The sequence below is a fragment of the Megalops cyprinoides genome, chromosome 9, assembly GCF_013368585.1.
Source record: "Megalops cyprinoides isolate fMegCyp1 chromosome 9, fMegCyp1.pri, whole genome shotgun sequence".
Taxonomy (NCBI): domain Eukaryota; kingdom Metazoa; phylum Chordata; class Actinopteri; order Elopiformes; family Megalopidae; genus Megalops; species Megalops cyprinoides.
This window is the reverse complement of record NC_050591.1, coordinates 15,521,300-15,538,151: the sequence shown is the minus strand read 5'-3', so window position 1 is coordinate 15,538,151 and position 16,852 is coordinate 15,521,300.

Sequence of the window (16,852 nt, the reverse complement as noted above, 5' to 3'; positions counted from 1 at the left end):
GTTTTTGTTTGTTTTTTTTCTGGTGGGTGGGTGGGAGATGGGTTTTAAGGGAAAAAGTGGGAAGGGGGGAGGGACATGAGGAAAATGTGGGGTTTGGGAGCACAAATCCCTCTGGTACTTGTGTTTGAATGCCTGTACAGCATTCTCTGTGTATATCAATGCATTAACACTAAACAGACTTTCACAACGGATGTAGATGGTGCAGAAAGGGGCTAGAGGAGAGGAAAATAATAAAAAATGGAAAACAGTTGTATTAAAAAAATGTGTCATTGGTTCAGCAATCTTATGTGGCTGCATCACTTTTGTTTTTCTTTATTTTTGCAACAATGGTGACAGATTGTCTGTTAAGTTAAATGAAAAAAAAAAAACAAGCGAACTATATTCAAATGGTTGTTTATTTGTATGTTAGGGGTCTAACACTTTGCCCTTTAGTCGATGGTGATAGAAAAAAAAACATTTCTTTTAATGTTTTATTTTAATAATTAAAAAAGACCATTTTTTAACAATTTTGTGAATGGTGTTGAGGCCAATTCAGTATAGTGCATGATTTACAACCAAGCCGAGGAGAGGGACCTTCCACTCTCAGTATTTAAAAAAAAATAAATAAAATGATGAAAAAGTAAAAATGAAAAAAATAAAGTAAAACAAAAAGATACATCAACAAAAAAAAAAATTATGCTATTATTTGCTAAAAGTATCGTAATTTGTCTCAATGGGAATGGTTGTACAAACATTAAGGCCTTATGTGACCTGTATTATAGTTAATAAATCAATCTTGTAAAGTCTGCCTCCTGTCTGTCTTTCTGTTTTCAGCTTTTTTTTTTTTTTTTTACCAAACACAGCTGCGTTGAGTTATTGCTCGTGTTTGGCAGAGGTGTTGATCGGAAGTGAAATAATAACGTATTTTATTTGTTAAGCGCCTTTCCCACGCTCAGGGCCCTGATGTTGCTACATGCGTCTGGAAGAATAACTGAAAAGCGGCTTAGAGGATACAATTCCCTGAGCAAGATCTACTCTAAACATACTTCACAAAAACTAACTGTGGGCTCCACCTCCCATAAGAGCCTCTGGTAAACAAGTGTTTTGGATGTTGTACCCCAAAATACCTCCACCCCCACTCCGTGCTGCAGTTAACCGTATGTGCTCCTGTTGCATCCTGGATATAAAGCAAGTTAAGCAGTCGTTTAACATGCTTTGCTTTACAGTGTTGTGTGTTTGAAAGGCCAGACAATACCCTTAGCTTATCCCTCTCTGCTGGGGTGAATTTCACAGCTGCAATTTCACAATGCTTATGGGAAGTGAGACCCGGTAAACCCTGGACTATGGCTGCCGTCTGCATCTGTGATGGTAGGAGATGCTGTCCTTGAAATCCCTTCTCTCTAGCAGCCCAGACCACCAACACTAGTGTCAGTTTGGATCACGGTCAAACCAGGCCTCTGGTTTCCTTTCATGCAGCACTCATGGGTTTAAGCGAAAAATGAAGTGCCGATGATCTCCATAAAATGCAGTATGTGCCTGGAAGAATGACCAAAAAGCATATTAGTGTATTGCTCTCTCCAATTATGAACAGATGCTGTTCAGATTTAAAAGAAAGGTACATTAGAAGAATATCAACACACACAAGAAACTAGTGATTATGGGAGCAGATATCCTTTCTATTAAATCCCCCACCCCCACCTCATTTTTACTTTAAAGGAAAAATTTGTCTTCTGCACTGTAAAAAAACATAAGCTGATTTGAACTAAAAAAATGCCAGGACCTTTGAACTTTAACCTTCAGAGCGGGGGCTGGCAAGTACAGATCATGGTGCTGTGTACTCATTGGTTAGATGCAGCTGCGGAGGTGTGATTGACAGAGCTGAAGCTCGATTCATTAACGGCTGCTTTGTTTCTGCCGAGGACCGGGTGAAGCAGATTGGCTACTTCACCATGTGATTGCCGTGTGACCTAAGCCTGTAGCCCAAACCAGGACAGAAGTTACTCCACTGGTCTGAATGGTCCTCAGCCGTATGTTCTGTGATTGGTGGAGTGATGTCATAAGATCTCTGTGTTCATGTGTTTGGGCTGTGGTTTTGCATTGTGATGTCAGCATCACACAAGGTGTGTTTCACAAGGTGTGTTTTATTTTTCATGTTTCTGGGTTCCTGATTGTATTAGGTGTGATCTCCTTGACCACAAAAATATGTCGTAAATCCAGTAGTGAAATGACCCCACCTTTTTATTCAGTCCTTGCCTTCTACCTGCCATGTGGGATTGGCCCATCACCTCAAGTGCAATTACTGCCTACTGTCTCATCACCTACAGCTTGCCAAGGTAAAAGGGTGTACTCCTGCCCCCTAACACTGACCGTAGATCAGTTTCAGATTCTTTTGTATAATCCATGAAGGAAGGAATTAGGCTGTAGAACAGAGTAAGCTGATCCTGGATCAGATGGTGGGGAAAGAGCTTATCCAGAACTGTATGTACACTGGAAATGTTGTTAAACTATTTGTTCATTGATATCAGATGTTTTAGCTCATTACGTTGTAAATAGCAGTTGGCCATTTTCATGCTTTCCTTTAGAAAATTTTGTTTTCAGATATGCTGACAATTAAGGCACAATCTAATTAAATTAAATGGCATTCAGTGTTGTCGCTATGGTAGCATAAATAGAGAAAACCATCTTAGTCATACCGTTATGGCTCTATTTTAAACGCAGAAGTGTTTATGAGTTTTTGAAATTGCATATACGAAATGAAAATGTTTTCCGTTGACTACTGCACAAATTACAAGAATATTTCAGTCTGAAGGAGTTACCAGTGCAAAACAGCGATGAAGCTGCAAATGATTTGGCCATATTGCACGCTGTGTACGAAATGTAATGTTCTTTCACGATGTTGCCACTAGACGGCAATCTTGTCATGCAAACAAAGGCGCTGGCCAGTCTTCTCTATTTGCTATCCGTTAACAGCATTCGGAAGTGTAGCAGGAATTAATCTTTTAATTAGACTGCACTGACATTCCTCAAAATTGATATTTAAATCTATGTAACGTTGACAGGCCACCCAAGCCACAGCCCTAAAGTTAAATTAAAATTTAGTATTAATTCAATTCCAATTCAACTAAAACTCAAAATAGACCGTATGTTCGCGTAGAAATGTATAGTACGTTAAATCTGCTAGCAACTAATAATTGTCTCAGCACCAAACATAATTTACACAAAATTTAAAGAGACGAGCACCTAAAAGTTTCTTTGAAAGTAGAAAAAAAGTTTTGCCGCTTTCCCGTTTGCTCATGTTAAGTCGTGGCACGTACCGCCTTCCATCCGTGTCTTTTAGTCATCGCAGCTGTGACTATTGAATTCAGATGGGCTGCCTTGGACTCCGGCGGTTTATCGCCACAGGTGGAGATATTCCGATCAGTACAGCCACCAGACCTTGACTCGGGCCTGATCATTTTCATTGATGATTTTAGGAACCCCCATTTCCCTAAAGGTGGGTATTGATTCTCCGTGCTGGAGTGGTATTTCACTATTGATAGCTACCTCGATTGATGAAGAGGCCAGGAGGGTATTGACCATTTGAAAGTGAGAAGGCTGTATTGATGTATGTGTGTTGATTTGGGGTTAAAAGTCACGTGGACAAAGACGTCGTGGTCAAAGGAATACTTGACCTAAGCTGGCACGACCGGTTAGAATTGTCTGTGAGCAGCTGCGTCTGATCTGCTTAGTTTCATGCATTTGTCCCGTTTTGCATTGTGTAAAAGATGCCAGTTCGAGTGTGCTTTGAGTTACAGCTCACCGGGTGTAAATCAGTTGATTTACTATGTAACAAAACATCGCATTTTAGTAACAGGCAGCAAAAAGTTTTTTTTTTTTTTGAGAAATGGAAAACAAAATTTTGACCTTTTCTTATTCATGTGCATCAGTCAAAATTCTACAGCATACACTGTGCGTGTCCACCGGTCTTATATTGGATGTAAAAGTGTAATCATCTGTGTTCACCATAAGACCGTGCTGACTTCATGAAGCCCAGTTCATCTGCGCAGTGCCTGCTCCTAAAGTGATCCCCAAGAACAAGCAGACAGTTCCTTAAATTGAAATTCTCACACGATGAAGGTGTAGATGATCCTGTCCATAGACACCAAAAGCTAGGCCATTGTGTAAGCCAACCCATCACCCAATTCATGGTGAACAGTGGATTCTGAGCTCTGGATACTCCCTGTACCCAACAATTGATCTGGGATCAGTGTGCCCACTCCCACACCATTTTGTAAAAGGTGGTTGCTGGTCTATGATCAGTGCTGGGCCAGAATGTGTCTACATCAGAATCATTCTTACCATGTAATCACTGTCAGTAAATCATCTTCAACACCCTACTGCCCTTACTGTCCTGATACTGTCCTCTTCATAAGAGTCTTAACTATGGGGCTGTGCTGAATAATGGCAGCATCGCATGTTCACAGGGCAGTGTGGATCAACACTCTGAGTGTGAAGGTTCCAGTTCCCGAGAAAATGCTCCCGTTGTAACAGTACAAGTGACACTTAACTATAATTGCCTTTGGAAAGGTTTACCTTCCACATCCATTAGTTTGTTTATGTGTGAAAGCAAACATCTCGCCAAAATATAAGCAGCATGTCCCACCCTGTTTAAAAGTGTTTGCTAAGAAAGTAATGACCGTCAATTGCCGTCAAATGGTGGTCATCTCCCAGCCTGTGAGTGATCCCGAGCACCTTGTGCAGACACCGGGGGCGCTCAGGTGGCCATTAACGCAGTGATTGTGAAAGTCTGTGTGATGGGACAGATCAGAGAGGATCCCTCAGCGTACCTGTCCACGGGCCACTGTCCAGTGATCCCTAAGACACACAGCGCAGGAACACGATGCACACACAGGACTCAGCTATTTAGAAGCAGCTATGAGTCAGCGTGGGTACGTGTGAACTGATCACAGCTCTTTAAAAGAGAGAGAAAAAAAAAACGCTGATTAAATGTGAGAATATTGTTCTTGTTTTAGTCGGTTTAATTACACCATTTAGTTCTGAGGTCCACCATGTTCTATCATAATTTCCCTGTGGTGTTTGGAGGTTTTTTTCTGAATGTTATTTTAATCCCGTAATTATCCTTGGATCCCTATGAAAAACTCAAAACAGTGTAGAGGAGAATACAGAGCAGGAGATGGAGTTAATACTTTGTAGAATCTTAGATAAATATATAGATAGCTTAGATAGATATATAGATATAGCTCTGTTTCGTGGCCGCCAGGTGGGCGATTTATAATGTTGGCTGTTCATCAGCTTTTGTCGCACTCTGGAATTGTGTGTGTATGGCGCGTTGCACCGATTGGCCCTGAAGACCCCCGGTTCGGAAGCCACTTCATGCGTGTCTGACAGTTTCAGGTTAGCCCCCCCCCCCAATCGCCTCCCTCTTCTCCTGTTTGCCCCTGGAGAATAGCGCTCATATCCAGGCGTTTGAGCCCAAAAGCCTGCCCATAATCCGAGGCATCGATTGCCCTGAGAATTTCCACCAGCACTCAGCAGGCAGCCACGGGGAACGGAAGGAGCTGATTCCTCCCTTTGCTTGGCTTCCAAGCCCCTCAATCCGTGGCAGATGTGAGGGAGGAGGACAGTCGGCGGACAGAGAGATACGGAGCCGGCGGCATAGCTGACTTCCTGTCTCCCCAGAGCTCACTTCCTGTTTTGATTTTCCGCCTGATAAGCAGAGGCTCTTGACAGTGGAGACTTACTCTGTGTACCTATATTATCTGTTAGTGCTGCTGTCCTTTACTTGCAAAATGCAGGCCACGAACAAAGAAGTTCAGAGTCTGATACTCTGACTGATGAGAAACGGTATGTAATCATTGTGAATGTTCCTGTCTCACAATTCTCAAGATTCTCCCGATTCACGAACAGGTCAGAAGCCAAACACTTAGTACACACTGCAGATTGTGCTGCACACACATACACACACACACACACACACACACACACACACACAAACACATACCAACACAGATATATGGGGTGTCCATGAATTGACAAAGGGTCAATATGGGACCCTCAAAAGGATGCACGTGTTTGAGATCAATTGTGTTTCTCCAACAGCTAGAATTAATTTCTGCGATCACCTCCCTTTTCAAGGTGAGCGCATTTTTCAGAGATGTGTGCTTGCAGTCCTCTATGGCCACAGATAGTGTAGGACTGAGCCTGGCCGCATTAAACAAGCACTCTCAATCTCTTCCTCTTCTTTATTCATTTATTTCATAAATACCATTAGCCGTCTCACACAGCCTGCTAATGAACGAGGGCATGCAGATGAGGGGGCGAAGTCATCTCTGGAGCTGCCCCGAGCTGCCTGACCTTTGACCTACAGCAAGGCTCCTCGACTGGCACAGGTCAGTAGCAGCTGTCAATCAAACGCTCTCTCTCACCACACAGTACCTCACAATATAACAGCACGCACACACATGCTCATACATTATACCACTCCAACGCTCAAAGTGCAGTTCAGCCCACTCACGAGTGCATCACCCGGCCACCCTACCACAACCAGAAAGCATGTGGAGGCAGTGCTGGCTGACCCAGCCATTTTTGTGTAGCGCAGGTCTTTGAAGTGTCTCACAAGCTCCTGTGCTGTGTCATTCCCTGAGGCCAGCACCTATGGCTGGGAGCCTGGACAGGTAAAAAGGGGGTGTAGCTTTAGCGACTGATCCCTGCACTTCACTTAAACAAGAGGATCTGCTTCTGTGTTCTTGTGTGTGTGTGTGTGTGTGTGTGTGTGTGTGTGTGTGTGTGTGTGTGTGTGTGTGTGTGTGTGTGTGTGTGTGTGCATGCGCGTATGCCTGTGTGTAGCCAAATTAGCAGTAGGAGCAGCACCCACCCTTCATCTCAAGCTCATATCTATGCAAAGACGGGGTCCTGCCAATCAGTCGCCCCAGTGACACGGGGGCTCCACCTCTCCAATTAGAACTGACAGGGCAGGATTAGGTGCGGGGCCGACGCATCACGACCTGCCGGCCTGCCAATCACGCGCAAGGCATCCGGAAGGCTGTTTACTGTCAGATCCCATCTCTGTCTGTCAGCCTGCCGGGCCGTCAGGGAGGGAGGGGGGAGGGGGAGTGCGGGGGGGATCTGTTTGGAATTAAACATGCCTCTCCCTACTGACTGCACTTTTAATTCATGAAAGGGATGGGGAGGGAGGGAGTGAGAGAGAGAGGAAGAGAGAGAGAGTGGGAGGGAGCCGTTTAAAACTCCGAGCAGGATTCACTTGAAAGTTGGTGAAGATGAATCCCTCCCTCGCTCGTTCTGTCTCCTGTCTCCTTGTCATCTCCTTGCTCTGATTCAGATTCGGCTCAGGGGTGAAGTGGTCAGGGCGCTGAGGTCACGACTGCATGGTTGCAGGTTTGAGTCCCGGGTCAGACAATGACTTTACCATGGGGCAAGATACCCAGCCTGGAAATGGTAAAGTAGAATCCTATCTGTTCTGTATTATTTATTATTACTCACTTACTGAACCAATGCCTTCATCTGTAGTTATGCACGTAGCTTCCATTTTATGTGTCCCATGTTTATACAGCTGGATATTGACTGAGTAGGAGTACCATCCTTGAGAATAAAAGAGTAGCACCCCACCTGGAATTCATACCTTAACCCCTCTGGTCATTAGTCGTGCCACCTTGAAGCTCTGATGCAAACAGTAAACCATGGACGTCAACACAGAGCACATACCTAAATCACACAGTGAAGACTAGACAGGGCTTTTGAATCCAGAAGTGGGTGTTGCACATCTGCAACCTGCACAGGGGGGTGGGGTTTAGATCAGGTTGTCTCAGCTCAACCCTCTAAGTGAGATATGGGGAGAGGAAGCCCCTCAACCCTGTCTCTCTCTTCCTTGTTTCTTTACACCCCCCACCCCCCCCACCCACACACACACCCCTTGAGACCTGACTGGCTGCCCCCCTAATCCCTGACGAGCCCCCAGCCAGACCCCCATCAGCGTGGGGATTAGAGCCTAATCACACCAGGGGCAGTGAAGGGGCGGGGAAGGCGGGGCCAGGGTGACTTAGGGGTCTCCTTCCTGAGACGCAGACACACCAGGGACCGGCAGAGTGACACTCACATCCCCCCTACCTCCAGCAACCCCAATCAGACAGAGAGATGGAGGGAAAGGACCAGAGGGAGAGAGGGTGGCAGAGCTGGCGGGCTTCATTGTAATACAGGAGTTATACTGAGTATATGAGGAGAAATGCTTCATTTCGGTGTGGAACTCATAACAGGAGCGTCTAGCTGCATACCGCACAAGACGGGATTGGCCTATAATACTGCACCCGAAGGGACGTTGTTAGGATATAGTTTTCCGTATCTGCTTCTTTTATGTTGTGTGTGATGACAGTCCTTAATACACCGGGAGTGTTCTTTGTTTCTCTGGTCTGCCTGTATGTGAATGGAAAAGGTTGCAGCGTTCTAATCTTGAATTATAATTCAACATGTGGTTAAATGTAATCAATATTCACTGAAGTGCTAAATATCAACAATAAACACATGAATTGTTCTTATTACTTATCTATGTATTTTAACAACAGAAACGGCATGTATTATATTTATTATGTCCATACTGTTTTCATTATGTTTATATAATTATGTCTATAATTACATATAATTATAAAGGACATCTTAAAAAAAGGACATCATTACATATAATGACACTATGTGTTCACTGAGCATAGACATTTTAAATTGCCTACATACGGTTGTATGTAGCAGCAATAATTCTGGCTGCATTGCTTACTAAATTAATTGTTCAGTACTGTATCACTGTATCACAGTGGATTCAAACCCACAGCCACCTGTTTATTTGCCAAAATGGACAGAGACTGCATTCATTGGTCCCCCTGTTTGCACCACTTTGCCATTAATTTTCAGAAACAAATCTGAGTAAACACTGCAAGGCTCATAGGTCGTCATGATTTCAGTAGCTGTGAACAAAACGAATTGGGAATATTTTTATGAGAAAAGAAAAAAGACACACTTGCTTGAATTTGTTGCTGAGAGGTAGGTGAGAAAGCATCCTAGCAGTCAGGCCAAGTACTCTTTATTTTGCACCACAGTCTCTTCAGATGAGAGATCTGCAAGGCTCTTAGCAGTAAGACAAACCAGTGGGGATATTATTACCGCTGAGACGGATTGCCAGTGGGCTGCAGAGCGCACTAGTGCCATGAGCAAGTGGTTCTGGGTACTAAGTCGGGTGACTCAAGGCTGCCTTGTTGCCAATTGCTGATGCACCAGCATGCAGGAGCCTTGAAGCAGGATTCAGAGAGAATGTCAAAGACACTCCTGCTTGCGCGGGCGTCCCGGCGCTTTCAGCCTAACGCAGCCGGCAGACAGGAGGAGAATTGCGGCACGAGCTGTCAGCCGGCATGCTGTGACATGTTCCTCTGAAACACTTTTGATTCATAAAATCTGGCTTTTGTGGTACGCGTGTGTGTGTGTGTTTTTTTTTTTTTTTCGGGGCAGGTGGCAGAGGCAGCCCAGGAGAGAAAATGGTAGAAAAGGGGAAGGTAAATTCATCTCTTGGCTGCAAGGTCCTCCGCCGTCCACTCTTAGCCTTCCCATGCCTGAATTCCGCGTTGTAATTAACTGGGTGGGTGTGAGGGCTGAAGGCTACCTGTGTCTAATGGAGAGAAAGAAAAGGAGAGCAGAGAGAGAGAACAAAGGACAATAACAAAAAAAGGTAACAGCTAATGGCTTTTTTCAGGGAGAGAAGGGGAGATAAGAAAGTCAGACACATTCAAACATGGATGGGGAGGAAGGTGGGGGGGGGGGGGTGTGGATGAACAATGAGTATAATCTCCCATTCTGCATGTATGTGTTTGGGCATTTGTCTGCCTCTTTCTCTCCTTCAGGGTTAAGTAAGAGCGAAGTAATTCTTCAATTAAAGCGGGCTAGATATTCAAAAGAGATTGGAAGGCCTGGCAATCGATGTCCAATTAGCGGGGCCTTTGGCGAGGCCGGGGGAGGCAGTGGTGCTAGTCGAAAAGGGGGTGGGGTGGAGGGGGGCGGGGGGGGGGTGGGCATTTGAACAGATTTTCCAGTGGGTGTAAAATGTTCAATCAGGCTGTGGTGGGAGGGTGCAATTAATCCTTTGATGACGGCTGATTGCCGGTGACTTTGGGAACGTGGCTGAGAGCTGGGACGGCCACAGACAGGATGGACAAACAGACAGACAGAGTGACTGACATTTGTTATAGGTAGGTTACCCTGCAGGAGTGAATGCACAATGTTAATAGGTTGCTTGATCACTTTGCAAGCAGGTAGGCAAGTACAGAGACAGACAGCTTTGTGGATAGAGGGACAGACAGGCTTACAGACATAAAGGAAACAAAGAAAGGTCAAGAAATGACTTTAATGCACAGAAACTCTTTTAGTGAAGAGATTTAAAAAAAAAATGAAGATTGCTGGTTGATGTAAGGGCTCTTCACAGACACTGACTCTGGAGAGGACATGGCAATGACTTGACAGACACAAGAGGTGGCATGCACTGAACAGACATTAATGTTTCCTCTGATGGTGTTCAGGAATGACAGACCACCAAGGCAAAACTGGCAAATGACGTGCCTGGAGGATTCAACTCATTTGCAGCTTTTTGACTTTGGGCTCATATCTGTGATGCACTTTGTGAACCTGTTACATATCTTGCCACAGTCCTGTGAGCCACTTTGCGATTGGCTGTGACATGCCTGCTCATGCAAATGAATCGTCATCATTATTAAATATGATTGCTTTTGGAAATAATGGAAATTTGAGTAAAAAATGAGACAAGAGAACATTTGTTATGAGTCACATGGCAGCATAAATAGTTAAATATCTTTACTATAAAAGTCATGAAGATGAGTGGAATTGATGACAGCATGTAGCATTAATAAGTATTTTAAATAGTTTAAGATGTCTGAATTTTAAGTAAGTACAGATATGTAATTAAGTCTATTATTTGTATATTTATGGAGATGGTGATATATAAAAGACTTTCTGACTTTAAAATGGATATTTAATATAAATATAAGAACTTTAGTACCCCACCATCTTCCCCTATCACAACCTGCAATGTAATAATTACCCCATGCCACACCCCCACCCCCTCAATCCAACAACCGCTGCCTGACTCTGGCCACAGACTTCACACCAACATGTCTACCCAAAGTCCTACAGGAAACACTGGATGTCCTTTACATTCAGGTCCCATTAACTAAATGTGAATAAAGTATTATTAATGTTTAATAATACGATTAACAATGATTGATTATTATGCATTGCCTGTTATTAGTAGTAATTCATAATTTTGCAGATAATGTCCAAAAATGGACCCTGCTCAGGGTTTATAAATGACTTATGAATGCTTATCAGACATCAACACTGTAAGGCATTAGATGTCTATTTTTACAGTGCTGGCCCTAAATCGTTTGTAAGGGGTCATTGATGTCCACTTTCAGGCAGGCACTGAGTGAATGTTAATAATGTTTTAATCGATGTTTAAAGGAACCTTATTAAACAGTATTACCTAATGAATACTCTCACCAGTGCCCCAGCCAGTCTGGGCCAGCGGAATCTACACCCCCCCCCCCCCCCTTTTGTCTGCTGTCCCTTCCTCCCACTATGACATCATATTGTTTGTCGACTTGGTGATCATGGCAACGGTTGGAAGGTGGGGGGAGGGTTGGATGAGGGGGGTAATGTCAGGTCAGTGCATTGACCTTTGCCGTCTGTGTTGCTGAGTATGACCTCTGAACTCGCTCTAACTACTCTCTCATGTTTGATCTCCCTCTCTAGAGAGAGAGGGCGAGAGAGAGAGAGAGAGAGAGAGAAGGTGTTGCTTGACGTTTTCATGAATTCGGTGTGTTCAGAGAAATTAGGAATATTTTCTTCCCCTATTGGCATGAATAGAGCATAAGTGTTGTAAATAGCCTTTGGCCCAAAGCTTTTTAGATGTGAAACGTGAAATATGAAATGTGGAATCTACTGATTTCAGTCGAAATTGCATGTTCAGCAAGATGGTGATGTCAGGAAAAATAGTTGGAAATGTGGAAACACACTCAGCTCAGAGCCTTTTAGAGTATTGAAAGAACACGATCCCATTACTCAAAATAATGTTTTAGTGTTTTTTTTGTAATTGAAATATGAATGATGGCATGTTCATACAAAAACTGGATTTCAAAATGTGTCTATTTAGATGGAGAGTGAGTTCCCTCTGTCACTCTTTGACAGTGAACGCAAGCTTCCCAGAACCTCAGCCGACAAGCCAACACAGATGACTCTGATTGACAGCTTGTAAATATTTGACAACGTCTGTGGCCTTGGCCAAGATCCCCACCCCCTCACCCTTGTCGAGGCGAGACGGAGTTGACGATGGACTTTTTATTCATAATTAACTGATTTTAACATTTAATAGAAATACAATCCAATCATTTGAAACCATTCACGCAGTTAAATGTACAATCTAAAGTCCCCTGGCAACATTTCTACAGACACTTCCAAGTGAGAAGTAATGTCAACTCAATCACTGCCAGTAAAAATTATAACCTATTACATTATATTGACTCATGAGACACAGAATTTTGAGTCCATTTGCTATGATGCATTATATTCAGTTTGCAGAACAAGTACAATTAGTCAGGAGCAAAATCTGAATACAAGGACTGATGGGGGCAAATGGAAAGGCATCGCAGATCGTATTCAGACCAACTTGATAAGTGATCAGCATTCAGAGATAAAACTGTTAAAATTGTTCACAGATTGTACAGAACCCCAGTTAAGTCCCACCTGTTCAATTTGTCCAAAACACAATGGTTCAGCAGATGTGATAACCAGTCACCTTCATACATCCATTGCATATAGGGCTTTCTTCTTATAAGACAATTTTAGGGGAAAATACGGTGTGATCTGAGATTAAGTATAAGTGGCATAAATATTCACCATATAAGTGACCTTCTATTCCTGATATTTGGCTCTTCTGTTGACAAACGGGGGGGTTTAGCTATTGCAGGAAAATGTGCTCTTGTTAACTGGTTAGCAGATAACCTACACTACTACACCTACACTACTACAGTCCTGAACAGTGACTGTAGTAAGACTGTGTAATTCCTCTGGAGAGAGTTTTATGGAAGATGATCATTAATACATTTCATAAAACCTTTCCTCTTGCAAATATGACCAAATGTAACCAATACATTTTTGGTTGGGGATATCTTGTGACTTCACGTAATTGTTCTATACTACGTAATATTTAATAAATACTAAATACGTTGTAAATACATTCTCTGTGAACAGGTAATTCGACTAAAACTATGTATATTTTATTGAAAATTACACAATATCAGATGCACTGTATTAACAACATGGTGATAACTGTGAGCTGTATCTTGCTGAGTACACTGCACTGAATAACTGAATATTAGAAAAAAATACATTTCATGGGGAAAAATTAAGTTTGTCTGTTACAAGCTGAAATAAATCTATGCAGCTCTTTGCTGTACTTTATTTGTTGCTGTATTAACTAAATGCTGTTTTTAACTATGCGTTTTCTAAAATACATGACCAGTCAGCAATCGAAATATAAACTGCACATGGCATATTATGGTTTTAAACACGGCAGCCTTTTTTGGTCGTGAATCAGGTTGAATCAGGATATAATGTGACAGGGATGGGAAATTCCTCAGGTCCCAATTTTACTGTTTTACTGATTATTTGGAGTCCTCACATTCCTCTGAGCCTGTCCAGGTGCTAACCCATGCCCCATCCTCAGAAGGCTCGGTAACAGCATCCCGCCTTTTACAACCCGACCCAATCTTTGAATCAAAGGTTCGAGTCTCGTTTGCATTCCATTCGCTCACTGCGCAGCCCTCAGCCGCCGCGTCCCTCACTATGTCTTATCTATTTCCCGTTCTCTCCTTCTTCTCCCTGCCTTCCATCACACACACACACACACACACACACACACACACACACCCTCCCCAAATCTCTCTCTCTCTCTGTCTCACTCCTCTCCGCGTCCCCCTGTGGCACACCGTGTCGTGTCTCTAATTTATTTATAATTAGTGCTCTTTGTCAGCATGCAGGGGGAATGTTAAAGTACAAGGCGATCCGGTCTGGGTACAAATGGCCCTGTGTTCCTCCGGATGACTGGACCGCTGTGGCTACACCGTGTCCATTCCAAAACTCCCTCCCCTCCCTCTACCATGTCTGTCTGTCTGTATCTGTCTGCCTGTCATCTGGAACGTGATTATTCCCTACCAATAAATAATTTCAAAATATATAAAAACATAAAAAACATACATTATTATATAATATTTTTATATGAAATGTAAAAAATAAATAAAATGAAAAAATTCCACAAATGGTGAGAGATGTGGAAAATGACCGTCTAATAGGAATACAGTGGTGCTTTTTGGTTGTCACACAGGTAGTAAAGGATGCAGTTTAAAGCAATATAGTGATGGTTCTTATGTGTGTAAGTGCCGTTATGTGCTTATCTTTTGCTTTTTTTCCCCTACAGGATATAGCTCTGTGTAGAGATGTATGTGAGAGTCTCCCAAAGAAGCACTCTGCATCTTTGCGATTTTGAGAAGACCTCAGCATCCATAGTGATACTTATCATTTAATACAGCAGGAGAGACAATGGTGACAGTGAGGAGAGGTGGAGACTTGAGACCCCGGCTCATGGTGAAGAGTGTCCTTGGACAAAGAGCAAACACCTGCAGGACTCCCTCCTGCCTCTCCTCTCTTTCAGGCTTCTCCATCTCCTTCTCTGCTTCTCTCTTCCTCAATCTTTCTCCCCCATCCCTTCTTCCCCCTGGTCTGTTTTCCCCCCTCTCTCCCACCCCTCCCGGGCCAAAGCAGTGATGTCCTGCAGGCTTTGATCTCAGGGACGGAGAGGAAATGGGAAGTGGGTCAGAAAGTTGTGCTGGAGACTGCAGCAGCACAAGGCTGGAATATCGAGTAGGTGAGCCCTCAGACAGAGAGAGAGAAATAGAGAGAGGAAGAGAGAGAGAGGGAGAGAGAGAGGAGGAGGGAGGGAAGGAGAGAGAGCGGGTGAGAGTCAAACCAGGAGAGAAGCCCAGGGAGAGGGAGAGATTAAAAGAAGGATAGAGAGAGCAACAGGAGAGGATAGAAGAAAAGAAGACGTGGAAAGCATGTGATGTCTCATTTTCTTCTTCTTTTTTTTTTCGCGAAAGGCCCTAAACAGAAACGCATGTCGCTCGACTAGATTTATGATGCCGCATCTTCCTGCAAAGGTGCGACATGAAGGAACCGATTCAGTCTAGCCACAATGCACTTTGGCCTTAATTCCCAGTAACAGAATGAAGCGTTTCACATTTATCATTTCTCACACAGCGTTGTGGGTTTGACATTCGCTGAAGCGGTAAGAAAACGTGTAGCCCGACAGATGGAAAAAATCATACCCTTCACAACAGATTGCAGATGGACTGAATTTTGAAGTGAACAATAAATGTGAAATGTTACGGGGTGGTCAGTGGGTTGGGCAAACGCTGTTCTTTCACGAATGGATGGTCCTGGTGCTATGCACTCTCCTCATTCCTGTGTTTGCACACTCTCTGCCTCAAAATTAATTACAAGGATCTTATTATGATTCAGGCGCATTCATTAATATTCGTGGCCTTTTATTATGCCTGATTTGTGTCATTACGTCACCTGGGACAGGGGAAGAGGGGGCGGGGGTGGCACTGGGGGTAGAGGGCACCGTGGCCCGTCACCAGGGACCCTTAGGGGTGGGATGTTGAGGGAGTGGGCGATGGCTGGGATGGGGGGAAGGCAGAGCGGGGTGAGGGATTTAGAGGTCCGGGACAGTACCTGGGGTTTGGGTCCTGGACTAATTGGGCCGAGGGGAAAGCGGCCTCATGCGACACTCACACACGCACACACACACATATGCACACGCACACACAGCGCACACACACACACACACACACACACACACTACACACAGACACAATGACAGGATGATGAAATTAATGTGGTAATTACTTTTTAGACTACCAGATGCGGAGATGTGGCTGGTTTGCTACAGATGGGTCCTACAGAACAGGGACTGAGAGAAAGAGAGAGAGCAATGGGGGCATCTCGTTGAACTCTGTTGGCCTTAAAATTGCATATCATTTATTCCACGCTAAAATGAATGTTATACAAATATAATAACAAATAATGTAAAGAAAGATGTGCAAAAAATGTCATGTAAAAGTATTACCACTCTCATATGCCATCTTGTGCAAATGGTGTCAAGGTAGATTTTTATTTTACAATATATGATAGAATTACATAAATGGTAGACGTATTTATTTTATTTGTCATATATTTGTGATACATATGTAAGTATTAAAAGTTCATTCCTTTTGTTAGTTCATATTTTAACAGATTTTCCCTGTGCTTGAAAATGTCCATGAAAGAGTCTGGCAATTAAGCTGAATCAGAGAGGCCAAGGTACAAAGAGTACTAGTGTACTCTGAACAGGCACAAGCGTAGTATTTCTTTTTTATCTTGTGTTGTCCAATATTCTATTTGATCGGGGGTCGACTCAAAAAAATCACCACATCCAGAGTTTTTGTAAGCAGCGGCTGGAGGTGTGTGTGTGTATGTGTGTGTGTGTGTGTGTGTGTGTGTGTGTGTATGTGTTGGAGGGGGAGGGTTCTGTCTTAGAATCTACTCTAAATCGACACTTTACATTAATCTGAGCATGTTTCAATTTTACACTGTATGGAAACAGGCACCTTACTCTGCTTGCAAAATGTGTGTCTCAGAAGTTCATTCCTGAAATCCTTGAAGGGAAAAGGAGAGCTGTAACACGTCTTCAGTTCAATAGCCTGGCTTGCTG